The 24,135-nt window shown below is 32.4% G+C and overlaps 1 non-coding gene across 1 annotated transcript; it reads left to right on the plus strand.

The window, feature by feature from the left end:
• The first annotated feature begins 10,546 nt into the window (after positions 1–10,546).
• LOC126879306 (U5 spliceosomal RNA) lies at positions 10,547–10,638 on the plus strand. Its single transcript, XR_007696044.1, has one exon. It is a non-coding gene; the product is annotated as a U5 spliceosomal RNA (small nuclear RNA).
• The last annotated feature ends 13,497 nt before the right edge of the window (positions 10,639–24,135 follow it).

Here is a 24,135-nt window from a genome sequence, read left to right on the forward strand (position 1 = left end):
CGCCAGATTTTTCTAAAAAGCATTTTTATAATGCCAGGACAGACGGTAACCGATGATGTTTTTGATTTTTTATCTAAAGTTGAAACCACTGGTGAACGACAACGATAATGAACCACATTCAATACAGAACATATCCATAAAAAAGTATTATCTTCAATTTTGCAAAAAAAAAACAAAATAGTTAAACTGTCAGAACAAAAAACTTTTGAAATTAATTTATGGGCTCCGTGCGTGACCATGGTGGGGATACACGAAACTATGCCACGCCCGTAGCGGCGAAATATGACAACTTTGGCGAATAATGATTGAATAATAATTTTTTTGAATAGACATTTCGCTTACTTTATTATTGCCGTTGTGATTTTTAATATTTATTTTTCTTTCCTTCCCCGATCTGGTGGTATATTCCTATCGTTATCTATTTCCCTTTTGTGTGAGACACACACCACAAAAGTAATAGTTCAATAGACCCAGCTAATGTTAAAATCTGGTAATAATAATTCACACTGCCTAATTGCTTTCGATGTACACTTAATTAATGTTAACACCGACAACTAAACTATAACGAAAAAGTGAAGAAAATCCCTTAAAATTGATATTTTCTTGAGATAAATTTCCCAATATCCGTTTTTTAATTTGACGTTTATTTGACACATGAACTTATTTGTATAATAAATTTTATCAAAAATAGTAAATAACAAGCTGAAAATGCGAGCATTATCATAACGAAAACTTGATTTATTTACGTATTTTAATTCATAATATGGAAAATTGCTATTATGAAAAGTAGTTTAGAATTAATAATTATGTTTTAATGTGCAATTACCTATATCATTCTAATTTAAATGTTATGAACTATAAAAGCAGTTCACTCTTGATCGAAATTCATATTTTTTATAGACCTCGTATAAAATTAATAAAATTTTACATATGATGGTTGCATCATAAATCTTAGAACATGAAGAGCTTTTAATGAAGAATAACTTTTCTTCGTCAAATTAAAAATAAAAGAGTTATAAATGAAAATGTTGCTGGTATCCATAATTTAAGAAAAATCTTCAAATATTTTTTTCCATTAGAAAGATGTTATTGCACATATCAGACCATAATTGTTTATACCAAACAATATTCTTTCATATACTGTCGGTTCGCTAAACTCAGACACAACTGGTTAGCGATTTTAGTCAATAATTTTGCCAATTTGGCAAAAAAATAATTACTAATTAGTTAATAATTACTAAATAATTAGTAATTTTGTCAATTTTGGCAAAATTCTCAAAAACAAAAAAATTAGCTTCTAAAATCACTAGCCAGTTGTGTCGAGTTTAGCGAACCGACTATATTTTAATTTCATAGCAAATGGAACAGTCCATTTATCATAAAGGGGAGGCCGCATACTCGTATAAACCTTTTTGAAGCTAAGTTTGAAGTTAATAAATTATTGCTTTTAAAATATACTCAAATTGTATTTTTGAACATCTTATTTATTTTATATAATAATTAAATTCACTATCAAATGTCATTAATGTTTTATTAATACTTAATTTAAAATTTAGTTTGATATTCACGAAGTGTCAAACTCAAATGTAAATAACCTATTATGCTTTCCTCTTGCTTAACAAATCGAGATTAAAAAACTAGCCTACTTAATGGCAACGTTTTCAGCTGGACGTGTAGTGTGTCGGAAGAAAATAACCCGATTGTGACGTCACATTTTACACTTTGGGGTCGATTATCTTGAAGACGGTTAGAAATATCGAAATGCCGTTTTCCGATTTGGATTCAGCAGAAAAAACTACATAAGAATCCATCGATAAATCTGATCTGAGTATTGCAGGAGCGGCAACGCAATAACACACAGACTTTTGCGAATTTATAAACGAAATGTTTTCGTTGAAAATATTACATTAACGTCAAATATGTCATATGTGTATCATATATGTTTAACGTCAAATTGTGTTCGCCAAAAATTTCAGCCTCTACGCTAGGTGTCGCGTCAGTCATGCACAGAGCGAATAGGACTGGCTATCTGATACCCAATTTTTATCGGACAGATTTGTAAAAAGTACTCTTCAATTATCACCTTTGATTCGTATCCGAAATTTTGCAATCGCGAAACATAATGTCATAATTAACATATTTACGTTGTCGGGCTAAAAAAACGAGGCTGTAAGGTCGGACAAGAGACCGACAATCTTTTGTAATTAATTATAAGTACCCCCAGAGAGTTTTTGTAATAACAAAACTGTACCGAGCTAGAATGACACCTTGCGGGTGTCCGACTCGACGATCGCTCCCTCTTTTTTGCCCGACAAAAATAATTTATTTTATTTTATTTTATTTTATTTATTTTATTTAAAGCTGTAGTAGTTTAGTTTTGATACTAGAAACTTTTATAAAAAATAAAAAAACCTTTTTTAAAATCCACTTTAAAAATTTGAATAAGTCTTTTCAGAAAATGGCTTCATTTTTTGGTTATTTCACGTTGAAATATTCGATTTGGAATTTGACGAATAAGAACGTATTTTCCATCAGCTAAAACTTTGCTTTTATTGGGTTTATAGACTTCATTTATAAACAATTATTTTCGTTTTTTTTTGCTAAAAATATTTTTTTCGACAAAAATATAATTTACTTTTTGAGTTATTTGCGAAAACCCGCCTGAAAACGTGTTTTTTGTCAAAAAATAAACATTTCCAATCGCAAATAACTCGAAAAGTATTGACTTACTAAAAAACTTTATAGAAAAAAATTTGCTTAGAATTACTCAATGTATCCATTTCCGGATTTATTTATTTTAGACGCGTGTTTTTTCACACCCGAGCAGGGGTAATTTTCACCCCTCAAGCAACGGCATACATTCAACTTTGAAGTAGTACCTAAAACCAAAATTTCATGCAATTCGGAGTTGACCCTGAGAATTACATTTCAAAACGGTCATTTACTGGGCTATTAATTTAAGAGTAAGGTAAAACATACATAGACAAGGCGAAGACGGTGGGTTCGTTAGAAAAAATATTCCCATGATATTTTTTTGCATAATCACATTCGTGAGACATCTCAGAATAAGGCTCAAGAAGTCGCCCACATGAAAAATGGTCCAATTTTTTTTTAACAATTTTTTTAATCAAATTGCAAAAATCAATATTTTTGGCCCGTACAAATTTTTGTTAGGTTTTTTGGGCCATTTTGGACAAAAAAGGTCTCTTGTAATTTTTCTCTAAAGTTGATCGTTTTCGAGTTATAAACAATTTAAAATTGAAAAAACCAAAAATGGCGATTTTCAAGGCTTAATAAATTGGTTAAAAGTTATTATTATGAAAGTCCGAAAGTGACTATATCAAAGTTTAAAGCCCCCCTACAAGATCCTGAAGAAATTTTTGTCATAAGTTTATTACTAAGCTGTTATTTTTAAGTAATAATAATGAGCGCCAGCGCGTATTAGGCGGCCGTCTATGGTGAGTGCGAGAGAGATGCCATTCCGGCAGTCCAATGGGGAATCTTAGGCTACGGCTCCACGGGCGAGAAATTGACGCTAGCAGTAGCAGTAAAATGAACTTGGTTCCGCGGAACGGAATGAGAGTAGCCGAACTGAACCGACTCCGCACAAGTCCTGTAGTCGGTACAGTTCGGCTATTCCTATTCCGTTTCGCGGAACCTTAAGTTCATTTTACTGCTACTGCTAGTGTCAATTTCTCGCCCGTGGAGCCGTAGCCTAATAACTCGCACTCACATTTACAGCCGCGTCAATACGCTCTTACGGCTTATTGTTAAAATTAAAAATAACAGCTTAGTAATAAATTAATGACACAAATTTTTTCAGGATCATGTAGGGGGGGGGGGGGCTTTAAACTTTGATTTAGTCGCTTTCTGACTTTCATAATAATAATTTTATTAAGTTAAAATTATTTTATTATTATGTTATTAGTAATGGCCATTTTTGCGTTTTTCAAATTTTAAATTGCTCATAACTCGAAAACCATCAACGTTAGAGAAAAATTACACAAAACTTTTTTGGCCAGAATGGTCTAAAAAAACCTAAAGAAAATTGTCCAGACCAAAAATAATAATTTTTGGAATTTGATTAAAAAAAATTGTTAAAAAAATTTGGACCACTTTTCTCGTGGGCGACTTGAACCTTATTCTGGGGTGTATTACGAATGTGATTATGCAAAAAATCTCATGGGAATATTTTTGCCAACGAACCCACCGTTTTTGTCATGTCTAACAAAGATGCAAAAATAACAGACAGAATGAAGACGAAGGGTAAAACTGGGTCACTTTCTTCTAGTCTAGATGTCCGTTAGGGATTTTCTTAGATAGAATAACTAAAATTAGGCATTGAATACTTGGATAGGTACTTACTATATTAGATAACAGGAGAAAACAAAAATCACCAAACAGCTTTCGGCAAAAACTTTATAAGGTTAGGTTAGCTTTTACTTCGGAAATCGTTATCAAAATACACAACATTTAAACAAATTTTACAAATTTTACAAAAAACAATTGTAAATCACAAGGAACAACCGGGAAAAAATCTCATGATACTATTCTGACATGGTCAGTATTTGGTCTTAGATTTAGTTTACTCTCAAAATTAACACCAAATTCTGATTTTATATGCATTTTATTTTAATATATAAATCTATAGGTATGTATACTGTATACTATATGACTTACTAATTGTGGTATTTTCTTTCTATTGATTTACTTCCTTTTAATATGGGTAATCCTACATCCTACATCCTACTACATTCCGCCGAGAAATTTGCAACACAATTGGTTTCATCTATCATAATTAGAGTTGTTTCTTTGATTTTTCAAATAAAACCAATTGTGTCGCAAATTCCTCGGCAGAATGTAGTAGGATGTTTTTACCCATAATAAAAGAGGAAATCAGCAGAAAGAAAATATCTACCACAATTAGTGTTGCCCAAAATTGGTCTTGGTCTTGCAGTCTTGGTCTTGTTCTTGCGTTTTTGCAAGACCAAGACCAAGACCGCCTAATTTTAGCAAGACCAAGACCAAGACTTACCGTGCAAGACTTGAGCAAGAACAAGACTAAGCCTGCGAGACTCTTGCGTCTTGCAGTTAGAACTGAGGGTCCTTTTAGGGAGTATATTAGTTCGGATTTATTCTTAGATACTCTATGAGAAACAAAAAAAAAATTGTAACAAATTTTTTGAAAATTGGACTCATGCGCCTTACGAACAATACAAACATACATAGCGAATCAGAATATCCATTAAAAGAACTTTTGACACATTTGACACGTACTCAGAGGTCATTAATACAATGTAAAAATAAAACATTTTGTACAATCTTTTCTAGCAGACGACTTCTTCGCTCTGAAATTAATTGTCCATGTTTTGAGAATACCTAGTCGCCTTCTAATCATAACATAACATTCGTTATCGAAAACATCGAATATCGTATTCAAACTTTTTAAAAATATGTGATAAAAAATATACCTAATAAGAGAAATAAATTATTAATTTTTTTCATTATTAGTTTTCTAGGAATCCAAACAATACAAATCTTATCGGTATATACTAAGACTATTTTAATGTACTGTTTGTGCTGAGTGTGTTATGAGGTCACTCGGTTATAAAAAAATTTGCCGAAACAGCGAGGCTAATGTTTCAACATATGTATTATAACAAGACAAAAGAACAGATAATGCCAGAGATAACGTGTAAACAAAATACCGAAATATTATTTAATAACTATATACACTTCTCCAAGAAATTAACGCACCATCTTAAAAACGGGTCATTTTTAATGTCTCGAATTTCCTAAACCTGTTGTCCGATTTAAGTGACTTTTTTTATATGTTGTCATATTCTTTAAAATAAATATCGCTGTAAATTATTGCTAGACAGGTCAATTATTGTCATTGTATACCAGGTGTACCAATCAAACTGTATTTTTTCTCAGAGCTAACATCACTCTGTGGAATATTCTAGCATTTATAAAATACTGAAATTATTAAAACCCAACTAAGCCTCATATTTTCTTAACATTATGTTTTTTTATTCATTCGATTATATTGGATAATAAATGTTACCGAATTGAATGCTTTCCAAATCACAGATAGTGAATGGCAAATACTCGGAAAAATACATAAGTTTCTAATACACTTTAGTTAGTTAGAACGTAGGCACGGATCACTTAGATCGTGAGTTCAAACCCCAACCGGTGTCAGTTGTTTAAGATATTTTTTTATTAATTTGGTTGGTCGTTACTATGGTTATGATATTCAAGCTTAAAATGCTCTTACGTTGTTTTGAGATAGGCAATAGGCTAATGGGAAACTGCAAGACTTGCAAGACTCTTGCTGCAAGACCAAGACCAAGACCAAGACCAAGACCAAGACCGGGAGCGCAATACCAAGACCAAGACCAAGACCAGGTGTACCGGCGCAAGACCAAGACCAAGACTGTGTAAGTCTCGTCTTGGTCTTGCATTTGGGCAACACTAACCACAATAAGTACCTAAGTCAATAACATGTAACATGTACAGGAAATATCATGTATATATTTTAAAATAACTTACCCATCAAATCAAAAATTGGTTTTTATTTTAAAAGTAAATTAAATGTAAAGCGAGTTCTACACTCTCGCAAAGTTACTCGACGAAGTACCAGAGAAAGTTGTCCGAAGTGTATCTCTACACACTCGTTTAACTTCGAAGAACACATTCGCGCGGGGAGAAACTAACTTCGAGTCCTTTGACTCGGTCGCAAAAACCGACACATAATGGAAGTAGCCCGATGCGAAGCGAAGTCGCAAAAGTACCTCTTTACACTCTCGTGCTCGCTGAAATTCGATTAACTCCACGAGTAGTATAGTGGGCGCTTAAGATCAAATACTTACCATGTCGGGATAGTATCATAAGGTTTTGTTCCTGGTTTCTTCCTCGTAATTTACTATGGGATCACTAACACGAGAATTTTACTGTCATCATTTGATGTGGTTGTCTTTTTAAAAACAAATCACCTGCTATGATTTCACTGACGGATATTCTTAAGTTAAAGCTGATTTCATATAATGGAATGAACTATCTTCCAATAAAGTCGTCCCAGGAACGCAACTCATAAATATTGGAATATCATTTTAAATTCATCTACTTTAAAATGTATAATATTTTCTGAATTATTGTCAATATGAATGAGTCAGATAAAATTAAGTAAATTAGAATTTTTTTTTCAAGAAACAGAAAAGCTTTTTTTTTCTATTTTGATAACGATTTCCGAAGTGGAAATCGAAAGGCCAAATAAACGTAATTTCAAACTAAAATAATTGGGGCTTATCCCAACTAAAGTATTAAATTGCAATAAGATGCCATAAGAAAATAGCTTTAGAGCAATATTAGTTTATTTTTTGAGAAGCAGATTGAAACAAAAAAAACAGAAATTACCAGAAAAACGTTGAAACCTCTAATATCAAACAAAATAGTTACTAAATAAAGAAAACAGCAGAATAAAATCTCAAGAAAACACAAAAAATGTTTGTAAATATTTCATGCATACATAATACATAATTTATATTGCTTAATATTTAGTAAATATAAACTTCGCTACCTTCGCTTGTTTTTTAAAATAAAATTAAAGAAACAGGAGATTACGAAACGTCGGCGTTCGCTTACTGTTTAGAACATTAGAATGTGTGTGTAGAAAACAAAAGAAGCACGGCGTAAACATGAGAATTGTCAGATGCTGAGCCAACGAAGCACAAAAAACCTTTGATTCCTCTTGCTCCCATCATATCCACTGCTTTATAATGTACCAGAGACCACCAAAATGTCAGACTGTCAGCTATGCACTGTAAAAAACAGGAAAAAATAATTATTTTTTAATATACAACAAAATTAAGCTTACAGTTAGTTATTAGATGTATCTATTGCAAGAGTTAGGTACGAGTTTACATTAACGGGTAAAAGAATTATACGAGCTAAATATCTTGCGAGACTCTCGTGGTAGAATGTTAAGTGATATTCAGTGAAGTTGTACCGATAGGGAGAATTAAATAAAAGTAGTAGTTAAAGGCGATCAAAGAATCTATGTACCAAGAATTACCATTTAAAAGAGACAAGAACCCACCAATTCTAGTTTTATAAGTGTCAAGAGTCATCGACCACACGAACCGAAGGAAGGCTTTTGGTTCTGACTGAGATACCTACAGAATTGTTACCCCTATTCTATTAGATGCTGAGAGTGTTGAGATTATGGACTTATTTAACAATAACTATTCCTTGTTGCTTTATTCCCTATGCCTTATTTCATTTAGACGGTATCAAATTTTCTCGTAAGCATAAAATAAAATTTTCTTGACTTTTGACACCAGAGTATTGCCCCCATTCATAAGAGATTGGATAACAAATCCATCATCTGATGATTTATTGTCTTTCACCATATTCATTGCTTGTCTGTTCTGAAGCTATTTACTTGTGGCATTTTCATACATAATTATGGTAGGGGAGCAAAGTATGCTAAATGTGCAGTCATTCGAGCGTTATGGAGACCTATTGGGTTGTGAAGAGTAGGTCCTAAAACCAAAAAAAGTTAAGCAAAGTTTTCCATTTTAGTGGGGACTTTCCATTTTTAATTTAATTTTCCATTTCCAATAATCGTTTTTTTAGATTATAGCGCCATCTATCCACAATTCAAAAAAAAATTTCGAATAAAAGTTACTTATTTTTTAGTAAGGAATCAAAATCTGCAATAAAAAATGGGGGCTCCCATTTAAGATTTTAAAGTAACCCCCCACCCCAAGTCCGTGGGGGGTCGCGTTTGGTACTATTCGATAGATTTTTCAAAAATATTGAATAGGTGTATTTTTCAGTTTTTCGATCTGATGTTCATTTCGCGAAATATCGCGAGATTCGTATTTAAAATTTTAAATTTACCCCCCACTCCTCTCCGTGGGAAGTCCTGTTTGGTATCATTCGATGGATTTTTGAAAAATATTGAGCATGTATTTTTTAGTTTTCGATCTGTCATTCATTTCTCGAAATAATTGCTTTTTTCTTGTGAAACTTTGAGACTCTCCCCATTTCCTTACGCCCCGCTCAAATCGTTAGATTTTTGAAATATACACTATTTTGAGAGATTTGTTTTTCGGCCCTATTCTTGACGAACTCCCCTGCATTAAGAACCAATATATGGTAGAGGTACATTTTCAGGGTACAAGGTTTCTCACTATGTAATAATCTGACGCGCTCGAGTAACTGCAAAAATTCCCGCTTGGGCTCCCCTACCATTAACTATTTAGATGGGAAATAAGCCACAAATAAAAAATAATTTCATTAACGTTTCGACACCCAAATCGGGTGTCATTGTCAAAATATAAAATACTACTAAATTAATGTTGTTCTGAAGCTATTTTCTTGTGGCATTTTTATAATCAAGTATATTCAAATGGGAAGTAAGCCACAATTTTACCTAAAAATGATTTTATTAACGTTTCGACGTCCAAGTCGGGTGTCGTTGTCAAAATACAAAATAATACTAAATAAACAAAAATGTTGTTGCTTAGTAAAAAATTCTTCTAATAATTTATTTAATCTGACTCATTTGTATTGGCAATTCAGACATATATTATACATTTTAAAGTAGAAGACTTTAAAAAGATATTGCCAATCTTTATGAGTTGCGTACCTAGGACGACATTACTGAAAGATAGTTCATTCGATTACATGAAATTAACCCCAACTCAAGAATATCCGCCACAAAAAAATCATAGCATGTGATCGGTCTTTAAAAAGACAACCAAATGCAACGGTGACAGTAAAATTCTCGCGTTAGAGATTCCATAGTAAATCACGAGGGAAAACCAGGAAAAAACCTCGTGATAATATCCCGCCATCGTAAGTATTTGGTCTTACATTTAGTTTACTCTCAAAACTTATACCAATTTCCGACTTTAATACATATGTTGTTTAAATTATAAATAATATTAATAATACATAGATATATAAGTAATACTAAAATATAAAATATGTACTAACTCGACATGTTACTGACCTACTAATCGTGGTATTTTCTTTCTATTGACTTTCTCTTTCAGTAGGTTTCACGAGGTTTTTTCCTGGGTTTCCCTCGTGATTTACTATAGAATCTCTAACGCGATAATTTTACTGTCACCGTTGCATTTGGTTGTCTTTTTAAAGACAGATCACGATCACATACTATGATTTTTTGTGGCGGATATTCTTGAGTTGGGGTTGATTTCATGTAATCGAATGAACTATCTTTCAGTAAAGTCGTTCCAGGAACGCAACTCATAAATATTGGCAATATCATTTTAAAGTCTTCTACTTTAAAATATATAATATATGTCTGAATCGACGGTATAAATGAGTCAGATTATAAATTATTAGAAGAATTTTTTACTAAGCGACAACATTTTTGTTTGACTTAGTAGTATTTTGTATTTTGACAACGACACCCGATTTGGGCGTCGAAACGTTAATAAAACTATTATTTTCAATTTAATTGTGGCTTATTTCCCATCAAAATTTTTTTTTTTTATTTAACCCCACATGGTTTCCCTTCAGAGCGAATAAATCTTTCGCCTTTTACTAAAGATTTCCATCAAAATTAGGGATGGACACAAGCTCGAGCTTAGCTCGGCTCGGCTCGAGGCTCGGCTCGTTTGACGAGCCGAGCTTCGAGCTCAAGCCTGTTTGTTTCTTGCGAGCCAAGCTTCGAGCCAAGCCAAATTTTTTTCGAGCCGAGCCGAGCTGAATTGGAAACGAGCCGAGCTTTCCTTAACGAGCTTGTCAATATTTTAGCTAATACTCTAATATTTTTTCTATTTATTTTTGATACCACTGATACACACTGATATACAGTGTGTCCGTAATGTATTAAATAAATGGGATATTTCCTAAACTAAAAGTCTTTTGAAAAAAATCTAAAACACGTCGATTTTTAATTTTAATGATCTACATTTTACAACCAAATTTAATTACACAGAGTGATACACATAAAGGTGATGACGCCATCGGATTTTTTGTAAATATAACAGCTTCATACACAATACCTGCAAAAGGTAAATATGTGGGCTAACAATTATTGGACCCTACTTTTCAAAGGTAATTGAAACGAGTCGCATAACATCAGTCTTTAACGGGGTATCTCGCACCTACTTTAATTTATTTATTTCCCAGTAGAATTAATCCTGGAGGTTTTGATGAAAGTGTATGGTTTCAACAGGATATTGCGCCTCCGCATTATGCTGTAGATGTTCCAAGGTACGTAGACGAAATTTTTCCGAACAGGTGGATTGGAAGACGTGGGAGTGTGAAAATTTAAGATAAAGTCATGTATCAATTACTGGATTACTTTCAAATTCTTAGATTAATAATTTGAAATCAATAAAATTTATTTTCATAGCGCATATCTTTGAAATTCTGTCCGTTAGACCCCAAGTATCAATCCTTTTTAACATCAGCTCATTTTTATCGATCTAAAAATGTCACAACGTAGGTACAGAGTGTACATTTACCTCATACATATCAGCTTAATGTATATCACCCTGTATAATCAAATTTTATGGTAGAAGGTAGAACATTAAAATTAAAACTCCACGAATTCCAGATATTTTTAAAAAGGATTAAGGAAGTATCTAATTTATTACATATTTTACGGACACTCTGTATAAATTCCTTTTTAAATAATATTCTTGCATTTCGATTATCCCTAATATCGTCACTAAATATTTGAATAGGATTTATAAAATGCAGTTATGTACTTCTCATTTTTACTATAGTTACTCGGAAGAGGTAAAAATTTTAATGTAGGTAGAATCCCAATTTTATAATCCTCCATAAACTTAAACTGCCTCTTGTAACCTTCTTAAGAATTTGTTTATCAAAAAGACTAACTTCTAGGAATGCGAATATTTACATTTTACCATAACAAAAAAATAGGTTCATGGGGTAATATAATCTAACCAAAAATTTGAATCTCTATAATAATTTTATTAAAGGAAAGGTACCTCGTACCTCCATACTTGAATGGTTTTGGACATAATGATATGAATTTAACAATAGAAATTTACTGTTAATCTGTACAGTTGAATGTTTTATTGTAACTTATTTCTCAGTATAAACTTTGCTAAATCTGTAGGTATTAAGAAAATAATTCCGATTTTAAGAAAACTAGCACGTTTGTATTTTACGGGTAGTAGGAAAGAAATCTAATAGTTATTACAATCTTTTCAGTCTTGAGAAAGAAGTTGAAGTTGCTGTTCGTCCATTTCTGTTTAGGAACCTAATTCCAAATTTTTCGCGTTTTTAAAATGTTTAATTACGATAGTGATGATAGTTTTATGGACACAAATCTTCCTTCTCCAAGTCCAAGTGAAAATAGTGAAGTGTCAACTAAGTCGACTGAAAGCGTTAGCGGCGATTATACTCTTGACGAAACTTCGACATTTCGGAGCAAGTTTACATGCTTTTTTGAGTTTAAAATTATTGACAAAATAAACAAATTAGCGACATGCAAATTATGTAACAAACGAAAAATTAAAAGTGAGTTTAAAGTAAAACTTTCCGTTACAACTACTTTAAAAAGGCACTTATTAAGTAAACATCCAAAGGAATATGGTACTATTTTTCCAAAGCTGTCTCAACCTGGAACTAGCAAAGCTGGACCACTTCATAATTTCTTAACAATTAAGGTAAGAACACATTTTACTATTGTAATGTCAATATTCAAAGTATTAACGCCAAAGTTTTCGATATGCCAAAACAATGCAAATATTCAAAAATAATATTTTATTATTTTTTTGCATGATGTTTCAGTTTTTATTTATTATTGTTGGAAAAAAAGTGTAATAAAATTTTTTGTTCATAACCAGTTTTTTTGGGAATTTTCTTAATAAAATTTTGGTCGATGTAATAATCTGATAAATATTTGGCATTAAATAATTGCTTAACGTTAAGCAATGTTGGCAAACTAAGTAAAATTATAAAATTTTAAGCTGTTAGTTTTCAGTACTAACAATTGCATTAATTATAATGAAAATTGATATCTACTTAATCTAAAATGCAAATCCGAGATCCATTGTCTAGTCGCAACAGAAGGGGTCCCGTGGGAAAGTTCGAGCTCCCCGTGATTTAATGGTGGTATTATAAGTTTTTTGGGCCGCTGAATCCAATGGAAGTGGTCTGGAAGCCCAAATATGGTCCGTTTAATTGTTATTAACAAATTATGGTAAAATAAGGGCTTTATGAGAAGCCCTGTAAAGAAATTGATAGTATTAAGGTCTTTTTAGATTCTTTGGATAATTCTGAGCAAAAAAGGTCTCTTGTGATATTTGTCTAAAATTAGTTGTTGTCGAGTTATAAGCGATGACCTCTGCCAAACGTCATTTTAAAGAGGAAGGATGAATTTGCATTTTTTTAATACATTTTTGTAAAAAACACTTTTAAACTTTAAAAGGTGATAATTCAATAGTAAATTTAATTTCGAACAATTTTGCTGTAGAAATGTATGTACTAAAAGGGCATAGAACTCATACTATGCACCTTAGTTCATAGGGGTTAATTCACCCCTTTCTCAAAAACGCACCCCTGTAAATGGAAGCACTCCGCGGTTTTTTCATATTTAGAGGTCCATTGACCATATGAAACAAGAAACAATAAAACCCCGTGAATGTTGTAGTTCCTTTTAGCCATCTTATTTTGAACATAATCAATAGCCTAATATATTCTCTTCTATTACATCATCATCATTATACATATTTGCCTTTTTTGTCTTGAGCCACATCAGAATAAATATTACTTTAAAACTTTAAAAGGGTAAACCCTGTAGTTTTCTGTATACCTTTGTTAAGACAACGTAGAATGAAGTAAACACTTCTGTTGTATATAGGTATATAGGTAAGAATAAATATTCTTTACCGCCAAGTCATTCCTAACTTTACCATAACGGCTTCTTCTTCCTCTCTTACTAGCTCCAGGTGCGACACACATTTTCGCTTTTTGGATGAAATGGTACCTTTGCGCATTGTACGCGCCATAACCACCTTAAACTTATCTCATTTTATCTTTAATAATTGGTACCACACCCAAACTCCCTTTTATGTTTTTTACCATGTTTTATCACTTTCATTTTACTTTTATAAAACTTTTCCGTCTGCGACAAGTAATTCTTGCCGTTTTCGTCCATAATTTAGTTTTTAATTACTTCTATTTTTGTGTTGTTTGAAACCAAAGCTTACAAAAGTCTGAAAGGAACCAAAAATTAAAATATAAAACACGTAAAGAACATTTAACACTTAACAACCATTGTCTCCTTATTCTTGCTAATATTCTTGTTGGTTCAATTGCCGTAAAGTTGGTAAAAATAATTTTGTTTACCCGCTGGGCTGCTATAATAATTCTAAACAATTAGATAATTTCTCATTATCTATTACTACTTTTCTCAATGATTTAGTTTTTTAACAATGTAAATGATATTGACTTAAAGAACAAATAAAAGTTATAATTAAGGTATTTAATATTTCATAATTTTCTAAAAGACTAGGTCAATTTAATTTGTTTATTTATGGAAAAACCAAAAAAAAAGTTCAAAAAATTCAGCGCCCAATTCGGTAATCCCTTTAGGGTGCAGTTCATTGTACCTACCCAACGACCTCCAATCATATTTTAACTATTAGCGGGCTCTGGTAATTTAGTGTGAATTCATGTTGGCTGGGAAATAATAAATAGCAAAATAAATACAATAAAATAATAGCTTTATTTTAAAAATAATTCAAATTTACATTCAAATATCAAGTAATTTACACTCGTTTATGTTTATTGCAGAAATCCGTGAATGAACCTAAAGATGAAAACTTTATCGTTGATTGGGTGGCCACTAAATACCTACCTTTTTCGTTTTTTGACGACGAAGCAACAAGGAACTTCTTCGATCAAATCAAACCTGGAATAAACCTGCCTGGACGAAAAGCTTTAAAGAGAATGGTTGTGTCCCGTTTTGAACAGGATCAAAAAAAAGTTATGCATATACTACAACAAAACACATCAAGAATATCTTTTACCATTGATGGCTGGACGGCAATTAATGGAAAATCTTATTATGGGATCACCGCCCACTTTATTGATGACCATTGGCAACTCCAGTCTGTAGTTATCGATTTCTCACCTTCACATGGGCTTCATACTGGAAGAGATATTGCCAAGTTGTTTTATGAATCTTTGCAGAGCTATGGCATCACATCGAAAATTCAAGGCATAACTGTTGACAACACTGCAGCAAATACAACGTTCATGCAGGAGTTAAAAAAGCTTATTCCTTCTTTTGATGACGTTAATTAACATTTTAAATGTGTAGCACATATTCTGAACTTGGCTGTTCAAGATTGCTTAAAATCTCTGAAAATAGAAGAAGACGTAGGAGGGGAGGCTGAAGATGAAGAAAGCAGTAACGTAGATGAAGAGGTTGAGTTCGAACACAACGATGTTCTAGATGAAGATATTCAAACACCAACCAACTGTTTGGATAAAATTCGGTATATATTTAAGAAAATAAAAAAATCTGAAAAATTACGGATCCGTTTTAAAAGTGCGTGCCAAACTGCTGGGGCATCTACACAGATTTCACCTATTCTGGATGTTCCAACAAGATGGAACTCCACTCATGATATGTTGGATGTCGCATTAAAGTTAAAAAAGGGGATCGACTGTCTATGTGCAAGCGACAGTGTCAATAACTTAAACAATTTTCGACTACACCAAAACGAATGGCAGATGTTAGCTTCCGTCTGTAAATTTTTAAAGATGTTTAAAATAGTAAGCGAAAACCTTGGAGGAGACAAATACGCAACGCTTCCATCAGTGATAGTCAGTTTAAATATACTGTTAGACAAAATCGAATTACAATCAAAGTTGCTTGACGATAAACCGAATCGTTCCTGTGTAGATGAACAACTTTTAACTGCATTTCAAAAGGCCAGAGATAAAATTTTAAAACATTACAGACAAACAAATTGGATTTACTGTGCAGTACTTATTTTAGACCCAAGACATAAACTTGAAGCATTTGATAACTCACTTTGGGGAAGGGACTTAAAGAACGAATCGTATTCAGTGTTTAAAAAACTGTTAAAAAAGTATGAAGGAAATCAGCAAGCTGTAGAAAATATAACGCAAAGTACATCTGAATCGTCGGTGGTCATGGAAGTACAAGATGAGCTTGAAATCAATTTCGAAAGCTATTATCAATCAAAGGTCATAACAAAACCAAAAGACTTAAGTACTGAATTCTATGACTACATAGCACTCCCGCAAAGTACTGGCAACGAAGATATTTTAAAGTGGTGGCAGGTAAATAAAGGAAGATTTCCTGTTCTTGCTGAAATGGCCAGAGACTTACTAAGTATTCCTGCTACGTCCGTACCATCTGAGCGATTGTTTTCAAAAGCTGGCTTAATTATTCGAAAACAACGCAATAGATTGACTAATGAATCGGCTAAGTGCCTCTTATGTCTAAACTCTTGGGTAGAAAACCCAATTTTGAAAAATGTGTAAAACAATTTTTTTTTTAATTTTAATCGTTTAAATTAGTTCTAGGTTTAATTTTATTTATTGTTGAAGTAGAGTCGTATATGTATAATTTGGTAAGAATAGAGTTATAATGTTATTTTTAAATATATACCTACACTTTCCTCCTTTCCTCTTGTAAATGATTTTTATTAACAATGTAACTTTTTTTTTAAATAGTATCTCCGATATAAAATGTTAATGGAGATACTATGTACCTATTTACAATTGACTGTAAATGTACAAAAATATTTTTCAGGTGACACAGGTTTTTTAGTTACTTAAATTAAAAAAAAAGAGTTACAACTCATCTGTATTAAGTTTAGTGAAAGATTTATTTTATGCGAATCTAGTAATATAAGACAATAAAATACTTGATACTTTTTATTTATATTTTTTATTTATTTATGCAGGCCTTTTAGGTGGTAGGTACTACATTACAATATTACCAATAGTATTATACAGTGTGGCAAAGCCAAATGGAATAAATTCATTATTTCGTGAATGAGCGATTTTGGAAAAAGATCTCAAAACAGGTCGATTTTTATTTTTAAATTACGATTTTTTGGCATATATAATACCTACATATATCATACTAATGACGTCATCCATCTGGGCGTGATGACGTAATCGATTATTTTTTTAAATGGGAATAGGGGTCATGTGCTAGCTCATTTGAAAGGTTATTAAATTCTCTATTCAGTAATATCAATATTAACATAATTATGTATACAGTGTGTCCATAAAAAAATTCGAATTAAATTAATTAACACAAAAAGAAGAATGTATGTAATTTATTTAATTCACAATACATTTTACTGCTGTCAGAAAACATAAAAAATGTTTATTTGACAAATAAACACAGCTTTTCGCTTAAATTAAATGTTCAAACTACCAAGAGGCAGGTGAGTGGCATCTTGAACATTGAATTTAAGTGAAAAGCTATGTTTATTTGTCAAATGAACATTCTTTCTGTTTACTGACAGTAGCAAAATGTATTTTGAATTAAATAAATTACATATACATTCTCATTTTTGTGTCAATTAATTTAATTAAAAAAAAAATTGGACACCCTGTATATTATGTTAATATTTATATTACTGAATAGAGAATTTCATAACCGTTCAAATGAGCTACTATCATATACGAGTATATGCCAAAAAATTGTAATTTAAAAATAAAAACCGACCTGTTTCGGAATTTTTTTCCAAAAGCGCTTATTCACGAAATAATAAATTTATTCCATTTGGCTTGGCCACACTGTATGTACATATGAATATTGATATTTAAAAAAATGTTTTCATAAAATATGCTGCTTTTTCCTACTCCGATTATTTATGGATTAGTCTGGTCGTATTAGACTTTACTTTTTATTGTTATTTGTATTATTTATTATCACTACACTATACGAAATCCGGGTGTTATCAAACAATTCATCCACTATCTTGTCATAATACTTAATACAAATATGCCATCTTATTTGAAATTTATATTAAACTATCGTAATGTATCTACCTATATAGTTTCTCAGCGATAAAACTATTTTCTTGGCTTCCTTTAAATCGGGTTATTTTAAAAAGACTGACATTATTTCAGGACGAACACTAAAATCATACATTATCATAGTTTTTTAAACAGAAATTAAGACAAACTGTGAAATAAACATTTTTAATTTCTCCTATTTGTTCATTAATCTAAGAAAAAAAAAATATCTCACTCTTCTTGTTTCCTAACGTTACTATGACAGAGTATGTAGCTATTATGTGAAAAGCATTTAGTGAATTTCTTATTATTTCTTATATTTGACTATTATAAGTAAAAAAAATTACTACGAATGTTATATTTTACATTCATTATTATGTTTTTGAGCTCGGCTCGGCTCGGCTCGAACTATTCGAGCCGAACCGGCACGAGCCACGAGCTCAACCTGCAAGCTCGAAGTTCAAGCCGAGCTTCTATCTCGAGCTCGGCTCGAAATTTCGAGCCGAGCACAAGCTTTTCAAAAGCTCGGCTCGGCTCGGCTCGAGTCCATCCCTAATCAAAATAGTTAACTGCTTGTCTGATTTAACAATAACTATTCCTTGTTGCTTTATTCCATATTCCTTATTCCATTTATAGACGGTATCGAATTTTCTCGTAAACATAAAATAAAAACTTCTTTACTTTTGAGAACCAGAGTCTCGCCTTCATTTTAAGAGTTTCGATAACGCGACCATCATCTGGTGATTTATTGTCTTTTACCTTATTTATTGCTTGTCTGATTTTAACAAGCGTTATATCTGGCATTAGTTCAGAACCTTGATTTAATACGTTTTTTTCATCTTATTTCGGTGTCTCAGGACTAACTACCCATAGTGTGGGAAGTACATGTACTACGTTTCCCGATGAACGAATGAAGACTCGTTATTTAAACTGCGTTTAGGCTTTATCGCCTCTTCAAGGAATGGGGGCTAGCAGAAGTTTTGGAAAGAGGGTCAAGTGACAGGCAAAGAGCAAGAGCGAGTCGTATCACTGCTGCTACCTTCCAGACGAGCTTTTTCTTGGGAGTTCCTTTCTTTCTTCATGCACCTTCAGTACCAAGCCTGCAACGAAAACACAAGTTCCGGAGACAAACGGTTCCTTTCAGATTTTGAATTTTTTGTATTTTTGCTATCGTGTGGAGGTTAGCTGTGGCTAGATCCCCACTTAGGTATAGGTATCATTGTGCAATGAAGGTAGGAATCCACAGAAAACTACTTTTCCTCTATCCTGTGTAGTTGTAGTCTACTCTGAGGGAGTATGCGAGAACGCTCAATTTTCTCCGTTCGTATATGTATACAAGTGTTTGATAGATTTTGATATGAAGTGTGTTGTAGGTGAATCTCGTTATAACATTTAACTCCGGTTCCAGTAAATCTGGAACCGGAAGTCCGAGGTCAAATTTCTCACCTTTAATACCATTTTTGAGTTATAGGCTTTCATTCGACATCTAATTTGTCATTATATTTGTTTGAATAACAGAGGAGTTTTATTTATGGATGGACAGACAAACGGACATACAGGTAAGAAACCAGAAGTATATAATGTTCTCGTCTTCAGAGTTCATCTCTCGTCTGAGAGATCTTGTCGTCTTGCCAAGACGCATCAAATAATATATCGCTTTAACTTTTTTTGCGAATTTAAAACAGTACTTCTACTTTATTATATGAACGATATTGTGTATGGTCTATTATGAATAATATCTTATAGAAGGTGAAATTTTAAAATGATACATATTTTCTAGTATGCTGTGTAAAATTCTAGTATGCTAAAGTATGTCTAATATGCTAAAATAGGAATCTTACTTTGGAAGATATACTCCAATGTATCGATACCTAAACTCCAAACCCTTTCAAAGTCTCAACTGAAAATCTTCAATGGTACTTTATGGTCAAAAAACTATTTATAGCAGTAAATTGACGAAGAAAATCTATATCTTTTTTGTTTTATTAAGGTGTCAACTCAATCAGAATGCATCAAAAAAAGGTGGCAGGAGTTCTGATATACAAAAAAGGCCAAAATATAAAAAACGAACAAAAACAGTTGAGAAGTTTTGGAGTTTAGGTATCGGTACCTATGTGTTTCAGTTTACCTTCTCCACGTGCGATATTAGAATTATCCGACACAAATTGGAATAATTGTCCTGCATTTGATATCTGAGTCTAATCACGAATGTTTTTTGATCAAAAAACTTTCTACACTTCTACGAGCCTCTATTTTGCCTTTAAGGATCAGTTGTAATATTAATTTTATATCGATTTTTCCTCACTATATGTCCCAGATCCCAGATAACACAGTTTCAGGTGTTTAGCAGTCTTTAGCAGTTCTGTATCTTTGTTGGCTCTCCTTAGTACTTCCCCATTAGTTCTTCTTAGTGTCCAAGGTATACTTAGCATACGTCTATGAAATCACATTTCCAGTCCCCCAATTCTGTTCATGACCGATACTTTTAGTGTCCACACTTCTGTACCATACAAAAGTACAAACCAAACATAGCACATAGCACTTACCATTCTTTGTCTTAGTGCTAAACTGAGATGATTATTGCGAAGAAATTACTTTATTTTCATAAAAGTGGTTTCAGTCATTGCTATTCTGCGTTTTATTCTGTCTGGATCTAATTGGTCCGTTATCACAGTTCCCAAATAAATCATTTTGTGAACTTTTTCAACTTGGACTCCATTTAATTGAAGCTCTGAATCTGGATGTGGGTACCGACTAAAAACTAAAAATTTGGTTTTGTTTTAGTTTATTTTAATGCCCTCATTTTACTATTATCAGAAATTTAATTATACATCGGGAGTAATAAAACAATTTAAAGTTTTTCCACAGATCATGACTGCGAATTCGTTTGCACATGCACTCGCAACACATCTAAAGATTATATATAATTTAATAGTTCGCACCCCAGCACAGGAGTAACCCTTTAATTTGACGAAGATTTTTCAAGATAATGCGGAAGGCGGGCACATACATCACAGAATCGACTTTATTAAAAATTTCACCTAATCTAAAGCCGAGGAGAAATCGTGAATCTCAAATTCTTAAATTGGAGCTTTACGTTACGTTTATCCAGTAATAAAATTGTTAACATGCAGCAAAATTAAGAAACAGGAGTGGACTGGCTCAATAAAAGTTGGACAATCTTTCTACATTCTGGCTTAGTTTGTAACACAAAATGGCTCTATTAGCCCAGCCGCACACCAAAGAAACATGAAACGAAAAACATGAAACATGAAACGAAAAACATATTTCATGAACCTAAAACACTGCTAAACAAATCTCAAAGTCCGCCTACCAATGAAACGAGTGTGATTCATGCTCATGACACATTTTTATTTTCGGAGAGTTTCACAAATGGGCGGACGTTTATTTGTTTAGCACTGTTTTATTTCCATGAAACGTAATTTACGTTTCATGTTTCTTTGGTGTGCGGCTGAACTGATCAAATCAGAATCGAGAGAGATGTGCTAGTGGTTTTTTCGATCATTCTTACTAGCTCAGAAATAGAAATAAAATTGGGGGGAAAGAAAAAATTATATAAGATGATAAGACGGTAGCTTCTGGAGTTCAACCAGAAATATTGGATAATATAGAAAACAAGTTAGAAACAATTTGCTAAAAAGGGCGTCACTTTGACTTTTCTTATAGAGACAAAACTCTTAAAATTAAAACATAAATCTGATTGTTACAAAGTATTTTCAGATGCAGAGTGGCTCAAACAACCAATGCGCTTAAGCCACTCTGCATCTGAACATACTTTATTAAGGGATAACTTTAATGTAATAAAAGCGTTTTGGTAAAATTCTGGATTGTCGGTTAGGCCACTGTTGCTCTGAGCGCCTCATTTTTTCTCGTATTTATTCGAATACATATTAATTTACGTACCTACGTTTGGGTTTAATGCAACGCTACAGAACACAACTTCAATTTCTCTTCATGTGATTTAAACTTGTCATCAAACATCAAACAATTACAAAGTTTCTTGCTTTAGGTATATAACACACCAAAAAGTGTCGATAAAATCTATGTCAGTAACAGTCACCAGTGCCGGATTTAGGATACTGGCGGCCCTAGGTCAAATTACCCCGAGCGGCCCCCGATAACTTTACAATTATGTAATTAAAGCAAAAAGCACATTTCATAGTACGGGATCCGAATATAGGTCGATCTGTACCCATCTGCTTGCCGGATTTTTTTTATTAAATTTCATACATAGACAAATATTTCTAGCATGGGTTGCTTATCAAAATCGTGTCATAGCTATCCTTAAGGGGAGGCCGTAGGGGTTGAAATCAATATTTCAAGCACATTTGTTTTGTATGTAAGGTAGAATTATTTTATTTTTAAATTAAATAGGCATATTCAGTACAGTTCATAGATTAACCAAGAAAAAATTCAAGGAAAAATATTGAAAAATAAGCCAACGGTGGTAAATTTTTAAAGACACCTCAACAAATAATGAATTTTGCGGTGGACATCAGAACTCATCGTTAGATCGTGGTAAATAAAAAATTCAAAAAGATTTTATTAGCTTATGAGTTTCTCGAGCTAACGCTGTAGAGTTTTTTAGTTTCATCGAATTTTGACTCAATGCTATCACTCAGAAGTCAAAATAACGATTTTTTTTGCAAAATAGGGTGAAAGTCAACATATTTATTATTGTTAAACAAAAAATAAGCATAAAACAAAAAATATCTCGACAGTGTTACCTCAAGGAATGTCTAAAGAAAATATATACAAAATTCCAGGTGAGTTGGTCAAGTAGTTTTTGAGTTACAATGTCTACAAAGTCTACAGCCAAAAAGGCGTTTAAAGTATTGTCAACTTTTATTTTCAATTTCTTTTTTGTCTGTCAAATCGTGAAGTGATACACACCGGAATATGTTTTTGAATCGCGGGGTAATTTACAAAAGAAAATCAGAACAGCTGTTAACCGTTTCTCACTACGCTCAAGCGCGCTGGGGAGAAGTTGCTGCAAAGCGAGTCGAAAGTAATGTTGAATATCCCTATCTTCGATTCGCTTTGCAGCAGGTTCACGTCAGCACGCTTGAACGTATTGAACAACGGTCAACAGCTGTTCTCATTTTCTTTTGTAAATTACTCCGCGATTCAAAAATATATTCCGGTGTGCATCATTTTATGATTTAAGAGGCAAAAAAGAAATTGAAAATACAAGTTGACAAGTTGACAAAATACATTAACACTTTTTTTTCAAAACTGCTTTTTTCACAGGCTCTAGATATTGTAACTCAAAAACTATATACTTGACCGACCCACCTGGAATTTTGTATATATTTTCTTTAGACATTCCTTGAGGTAACGCTGTCGAGATGTTTTTTGTTTTATACTTATTTTTTGTTTAGCAATATATTGATTTTCGCCCTTTTTGAAAAAAAAATCGTTGTTTTAACTTCTGAGTGATATCAAAAACTCAAAAGTCGATAAAACTAAAAAAAAACTTTAGAGGGTTACCTCGAAAAACTCGAAGCTAGTAAAATCTGTTTAAATTTTTCGTTTACCATGATCTAAGGATGAGTTCTGATGCCCACCGCAAAATTCATTATATTTTGAGGTGTCTTCAAAAATTGGCCACCGTTGGCTTATTTTTCAATATTTTTCCTTGAATTTTTTCTACTATACTTTAAATAAAATGTGCTTGAAATATTGATCTCAACCCCTACGGCCCCCTTAAGGATAGCTATGACACGATTTTGATAGGCAACCCATGCTAGAAATATTTGTCTATGTATGAAATTTAATAAAAAAAATGTTTCATCCGGCAAGCAGATGGGCACAGATCGACATATATTCGGAACTTAGACGATCATATTAATACGTAACGTTTATTTTAATTTTACTTTTTAAAATTGATACAACATACAAAGCATAACATAAATGAAGAGAAATGCCACTAATTAAATGTTATATTTGAATACGGTACATAAATAGGCTGAAAAGTTGTATTCACTAATTGAATATTCTTGGTTTACAAATTTGGCTAAAATTCCAAAACAGCTTCAACAACAATTTCTATATTTATAGAAAATATATATACCCATT

The sequence above is a fragment of the Diabrotica virgifera genome, chromosome 1, assembly GCF_917563875.1.
Source record: "Diabrotica virgifera virgifera chromosome 1, PGI_DIABVI_V3a".
Lineage (NCBI taxonomy): Eukaryota > Metazoa > Arthropoda > Insecta > Coleoptera > Chrysomelidae > Diabrotica > Diabrotica virgifera.